Here is a 6,851-nt window from a genome sequence, read left to right as displayed (position 1 = left end):
AATCAGATTTGTTGTGGTATAACCTTCCTACTGCAACTTTTTGATGAAGGAACTTTCTCAGGGCCTACACTTGCAGCTTCAAATCAAGCAAAACACTCAAACTGAAGTCAGTACTGGGTTGTCATGCTGTATCTTTACTCTCCTTTCTGCTCCCCCCCACCCCCATTCTTCGCTCTATCTCTTCTTGATGCTGACTGTGATCAACGGAGAGCACTGCTAACGTTTCTCTGAAACTCCTGCGTCCTGTTGTACTCTGCATTCTACTCACTGCAGAGATATTAGACATACTGCACTTTTTGCTTCTCACCTGTCTGTATACACATCATATACACAAATTTGTGTTGAGTGGTTTTGTTATTTTAAAAGCATGGAGTCATGCACTTATGGAAAAATGTATAAAGAAAATAAAGTCTGAGTGGGATTCTATATTCAGTTGGAAGGTGAGGGATTGTCTTTGGAATGAAGTAGTGAACTCATAGAATCATAGAATATCAGCGTTGGAAGGGACCTCAGGAGGTCATCTAGTCCAACCCCCTGCTCAAAGCAGGACCAATCCCCAATTTTTGCCCTGATCCCTAAATGGCCCCCTCAAGGATTGAACTCACAACCCTGGGTTTAGCAGGCCTATGCTCAAACCACTGAGCTATCCCTCCCTCCCCCAACTGGGACTCAGGATATCTGGGTTTGGTCCCCAGGTCTGCCAAAGACTTCCTGTGTGACTTTATGGGGGAAGATTTAGGCTCAGAGCCTGGCGTAAGTGAATGGGGCTCCATGCAGGAGTCTATCTGCATGGAGCTCTTTGTAGGATCATGGTATTAAGGCTTGCCTACAAATTAAAATTTACCAATAGAATTATACAGCTGTAGTTATACTGGTATAACTTCCCGTGTGAATGCTTTTCAAGAATTATTAGCCCTGGTCTACACTATGGGGTTAGGTCGAATTTAGCCATGTTAGATCAATTTTAAAATGAATGTGTCTGCACAACCAATCCTGTTCTGTCAACCTAAAGGGCTCTTAAAATCGACTTCTGTACTCCTCTCCGGCAAGGGGAGTAGCGCTAAAATCAACGTTGCTGGGTCAAATTTGGGGTAGTGCAGACACAATTCGACGGTATTGGCCTCTGGGATCTATCCCAGAGTGCTCCAATATGACCGCTTGTTGGATCATATTAAAGAAGTTCTGTATTAAAATCACAAATGAGTTTGATTCCCCAGGGTTTAAATTCCAGGGTATTACTAATTAAGAGATCTCTTGGTTTTTGGTACTGTTTCTCTCCCTCTATGTGTGAAACTTGCAAGCTGCTAATTGTGTTAGTACATTCGAAGACAGAGTCTGTTCTCAAAGCAATTCACAGAGAGAGAGAGACTCAAAGCAATACTCTAACAACAGAAACAGCACCCAGAGACTCCCCGCCCTTTTGTTGTATTAACAATTGTGATTAAAATAGAGATAGAGGATGTATGTGGATGGATGCTTGGTGTGGATAATAACTGAATAATCAGGGAGGTGCCAGCCTAAGAATCCAGTGTCCATCGGCTGAAGAAGGCGTCAAGTGGAAATAACCAGAGGACCCCCCCCCCCCCCGGAGGGCAGACTGGAATCCACCCAACAGCCTCAAGAATGGGAGAACCAAAGAACAAGATAACATCTTGGAGCCGTCAGGAATGTGCTATCTGCTGATTGATTCAGCAACAGCATGATGAAGCAATTCCCATAGACTGGCATAGGAAGAAATTCCTATAAAAATAGACTCTAGAAAGTGAGAACTTTGGGGTCTGATTCTGCAAACCAACTTCCAGGAGCATCAGATGAGCATCTGACAAGGCCCTGCTCCCTCCTCATGTCCAGGCCACCTGGCCAGTGGCTTGGCATGAGCAACTCTAAGGCTGGTAACTATGATAACAACCTTGCAGAACCTGTGTGTGTGGGTGTGTTTGTATGAATGAATGTGTGAATAAATATGAGATTGAATGGAATGTTATAGCTATAACTAACTGCTTACTATGATTCTTTCTGTATTCACAATAAATGTGGTATTTTGCCTTTTTCCCTTTAATAAGATCCTGCTGGTTTTTATTTTATTGGTATAACACGCTCTGGACAGCACTTTGAACTCCGATGCACTAGCCAGGTACACAGTAAAAGCCCTGGGAAATTTTGAATTTCATTTTCTGTCTGGTCAGCGTGGTGAGCTCAGCAGCACAGGTGACATGCAGTCCCCCCAGAATTGCAAACAAGCTCCAGCATGGACTGAAAGGGAGACACTGGATCTGATTGCTGGATGGGGAGAAGAATCTGTGCAGGCCGAACTCCGATCGAAAAGAAGAAATGCTAATATATATATGCATGGCAAAATCACACAGGATATGGTGGAGAGGGGCTACAACAGGGACACACAGCAGTGCCACGTGAAAGTTAAGGAGCTCAGGCAAGCCTACCAAAAGACAAAGGAGGCAAACGGTTGCTCCGGGTCAGAACCCCATACATGCTGCTTCTATGATCAGTTGCATGGCATTCTGGGGGGGACCCTACCGCTACCCTACCGCTGGCCATGGACACCTGCAAGGGGGGAGTCTCACGCAACAGGGAAGAGGATTTTGTGGAGGAGGAGAATGTGTAGCAGGCAAGCAGTGAATCCATTCTTCCAGCAGCCAGAACCTTTTCGTCACCCTGGAGCCAGAGAAGGCAACTCCCAAGGCGGGATCCCTAACCCTGAAGCCGGAGAAGGCAACTCTGGTGAGTGCACATTTGTAACTACAGTACAGGGTTTAAAAGCAATAGTGTTTGATGTTTGATTTGCCCTGAATTGGGATGAGTTCACGACCAGTACAGCTACTGGAAAAGTCCGTTAATGTGTCAGGATGGAGCGGGAATCCTCCAGGGACATCTCCATGAAGCTCTCCTGGAGGTACTCTGAAAGCCTTTGCAGAAGGTTTCTGGGGAGGGCTGCCACAGTAGGACACTTTACTAAGCCAAGCCAGTGGCAAGTAGTCTGGAATCATTGCAGCACAAAGCATGGCAGCGAATGGTCCTGGGTTTTGGTCACATTCAAGCAACATTTGGTCTTTATCTTTCTGTGTTAGCCTCAGGAGAATATCATTCATGGCCACCTGGTTGAAATAGGGGAATTTTTGTCAGGGAACAGTAAAAGGACCCTATTCATGCTGGGTTGTTTGCTGTTGGCTAAAAGGGATCATCCCGGAGAATAGCCACGCGGTGGGGGGAGGGGTGAAGGGAGAATAGCCGTGCAGTGGGGTGGGGGGAGGTGTGTACTGAAAACCGCAGCCCCCCCTTTTTAAATGTGAAACCGAGCCGGCATTGCTTGCTATGGGAAAGGATGGCACTGCAGTTTGAAACCATTCCCACATGTTATGAAGGTGGAAGAAGCCAACCCCGCATACCAAAAGGCTTATCATGGCTGCTAGGAAACCAAATTCTGTTGCCTAGCCGTGTGTGATGTGTCACCATACCGGCAGGCACTCAGTGTAAAAGGCAAAATGTGACCTTGTACCTAAAGCACATGTGCTGTCTCTTGTGCTTGATTCACTGTGAAAGAGTCTCCTTTTTGTTCTGAGAAACGTATAATAAATTTTACTCTCCGTTTTATTCCCTCCCCCCCCGGTGGAAATGTTTCTATGCTCCCCCTATCATCTCTGTCCCTGAGGTTATCGCAGATTAGAAGGCAAAAAAAAACACACTTGCAATAACATGTTTTCCGAGCTCATGCAGTCCTCCCGCACTGATAGGGCACAGCTTAATGCATGAAGGCATTTAGTGGCAGAGGCCAGGAAAGCATTAAGTGAGCACAAAGAGCAGAGGCAGGAGGCGATGCTGAGGCTAATCGGGGAGCAAACGGACATGATGAAGCATCTGCTGGAGGAAATGCAGGAAAGCCAACAAGAGCACAGACCCCTGCTGCATCCATTGTATAACCACCTGCCCTCCTCCCTAAGTTCCATATCCTCCTCACCCAGATGCCCAAGAACGCAGTGGGGGAGGTTTTGGACACCCAGCCACTCCACTCCAGAGGATGGTCCAAGCAGCAGAAGGCTGTCATTCAAACAGTTTGGATTGGTAGTGTGGCTGCAATACGCAATGTGGCCTTGTCATTCCCTCCTCCCACACCCCACCCCACCTGGGCTACCTTTTTTTTTTAATAAAGAAAGAATGCATGGTTTCAAAACAATAGTTACTTTATTTCCTTTGCCAGCTGTGATTGAAGGGGGGAGGGTGGTTGGCGTACAGGGAATTAAAATCAACAAAGGGGGCAGGTTTGCAGCAAGGAGAAACACACACAGCTGTCACATCATAGCCTGGCCAGTCATGAAACTGGTTTTCAAAGCTTCTCTCATGCGCAGCACGCCTAGCTATGCTCTTCTGATCACCCTGGTGTCTGGCTGCTCAAAATCGGCCGCCAGGCGATTTTCCTCAACCTCCCACCCTGCCATAAACATCTCCCCCTTACTCTCACAGATATCATGGAGCACACAGCAAGCAGCAATAACAATGGGAATGTTGATTGTGCTGAGGTATAACCTCGTCAGCAAACAGCACCAGCAAGCTTTTAAACATCCAAAGGCACATTCTACCACCATTCTGCACTTGCTCTGCCTATAGTTGAACTGCTCCTTACTACTGTCCAGGCTGCCTGTGTACAACTTCATGAGCCTCGGGAGCAAGGGGTAGGCTGGGTCCCGAAGGATAACTATAGGCATTTCGACATCCCCAACGGTAATTTTCTGGTCTGGGAAGTAAGTCCCTTCTTGCAACTGCTCAAACTGCCCTGAGTTCCTAAAGATGCAAGCGTCATGCACCTTTCCTGGACATCCCACATTGATGTCGATGAAACATCCCTTGTAATCCACCAGTGCTTGGAGCACCATTGAGAAGTACCCCTTGCAGTTTATATACTGGCTGACAAGGTGGCCCGGTGCCAAGATAGGGATATGTGTTCCAGCTATTGCCCCACCACAGTTAGGGAACCCCGTTGCAGCAAAGCCATCCAATATGACCTGCACATTTCCCAGAGTCACTACCCTTGATAGCAGAACGTCAGTGATTTCATTGGCTATTTGGATCACAGCAGTCCACACAGTAGATTTGCCCACTCCAAATTGATTCCTGACTGACCAGAAGCAGTCAGGTGTTGCAAGGGCTATCACCACTCGCTTCTCAACTGTCAGGGCAGCTCTCATCTTGGTATTCTAGTGCTTCAGGGTGGGGGAAAGCAACTCACAAAATTCAAGGAAAGTGGCCTTTCACAGTGGCTGCGAAACTTTTGCATGTGTATCATCGCATACCCGCAACACTATGCAGTCCCACCAGTCTCTGCTTGTTTGCTGGGCCCAGAATCGGTGTTCCACTGTATCAACCAGCCCCACTGCCGCCATGATGTCCCAATTGCCACAGCCCGTGCTTTCAGGAATGTCTGTGTCTATGGCCTCATCACAATCGTCCTCATGCTGGCATCTCTTAGCCCGGTTCTGCACATACTCAGGATAATGCGTGAGGTGTTTACAATGCTCACAACAGCAGTGGTGAGCTGAGCGGGCTCCATGCTTGCCATGATATGGCGTCTGCACGGGTAACCCAGGAAAAAAGGCTTGAAACGATTGTCTGCCATTGCTTTCACAGAGGGAGGAAGGGGCGACTGACAGCATGTACCCAAAACCACCCTCGTCAATGTTTTTGTCCCATCAGGCATTGGGAGCTTAACCCAGAATTCCAATGGGCAGCAGAGACTGCAGGAACTATGGGATAGCTAGCCACAGTGCACCGCTCTGTAAGTCGATGTTAGCCATAGTATTGAGGACACACTTCGCCGACTTAATGTGCTTAGTGGGGACATACACAATTGACTGTATAAAATCGATTTCTAAAAATCAACTTGTATAAAATCGACCTAATTTCATAGTGTAGACATACCCTTTGAGTGCTTCTTTCTGGGTTAGATTATACTGCTTTCAAGGTGACATAAACTAAACCAGAAAGAGGCACTCTTATTCTGGAATTAGAGCATCCACACAGGAAATGATACCAGTATATCTATAGCTGTATAATTATACCAGAATAATTACGCTGGTAAATTTCCCCATGTAGACAAACCCTTAATCTGTTTATCTCAGTTTCCAATCTTCTGCTTGTATGTTTTAACTCTTTTTGCTATCTTTTGTCTGTCTTGCCTATGACATTGTAAGATCTTTGGGGCAAAGACTCTTCTTTTACTATGGGTTTGTACACAATGGAGCTCTCATGGTGGATAGGATCTCTAGGTTCTACTGTAGTAGAAATAATAATATGCATATTCCAAATACTTAGCTTAGTAGATCAGAACCAGAATAATCAATACTAAAATATGCATATTGTTGTAAATAGTAATGTCCTTTAATTTACGAACATATGTTATTAGCAGCAGTGTTGTTATTTAGCCCATAACATTTGAGAACGTTCCCTGATAAATTCAGTGTTAGTTCAAGAGACACAGAGTATTTATAACTAAACAAGCTTACCTTATTTTAAAAAATACTTTGGATACTGAATTGCTGTTTGGCAGTTTGTTCCAATAGTCGTGTTTTAATGACATGAATAATAAAATAAGTCAGAAAACAAATAAGACTCACACCTCCAAAAGATAATTTTAAAATCATATAAATGTAGGGATGGGTGGGACCTCAAAATGTCATCTAGTCCATCTCCCCCGTGCTGAGGCAGGATCACATATACCTGGACCATCCCTGACAGGTGTTTGTCTAATTTGTTTTTAACCTCCAGTGACAAGGATTCCACAACCTCTCGGTAACCTTTTCAAGTATCTAACTATCCTTATAGTTAGAAAGTTTTTTTCCTTA

This window comes from Lepidochelys olivacea (genome assembly GCF_965140295.1).
Source record: "Lepidochelys olivacea isolate rLepOli2 genome assembly, chromosome: 4".
Taxonomy (NCBI): Eukaryota; Metazoa; Chordata; order Testudines; family Cheloniidae; genus Lepidochelys; species Lepidochelys olivacea.
The sequence above is the reverse complement of the archived record's forward strand: the minus strand, read 5'-3'. Positions refer to the sequence as shown.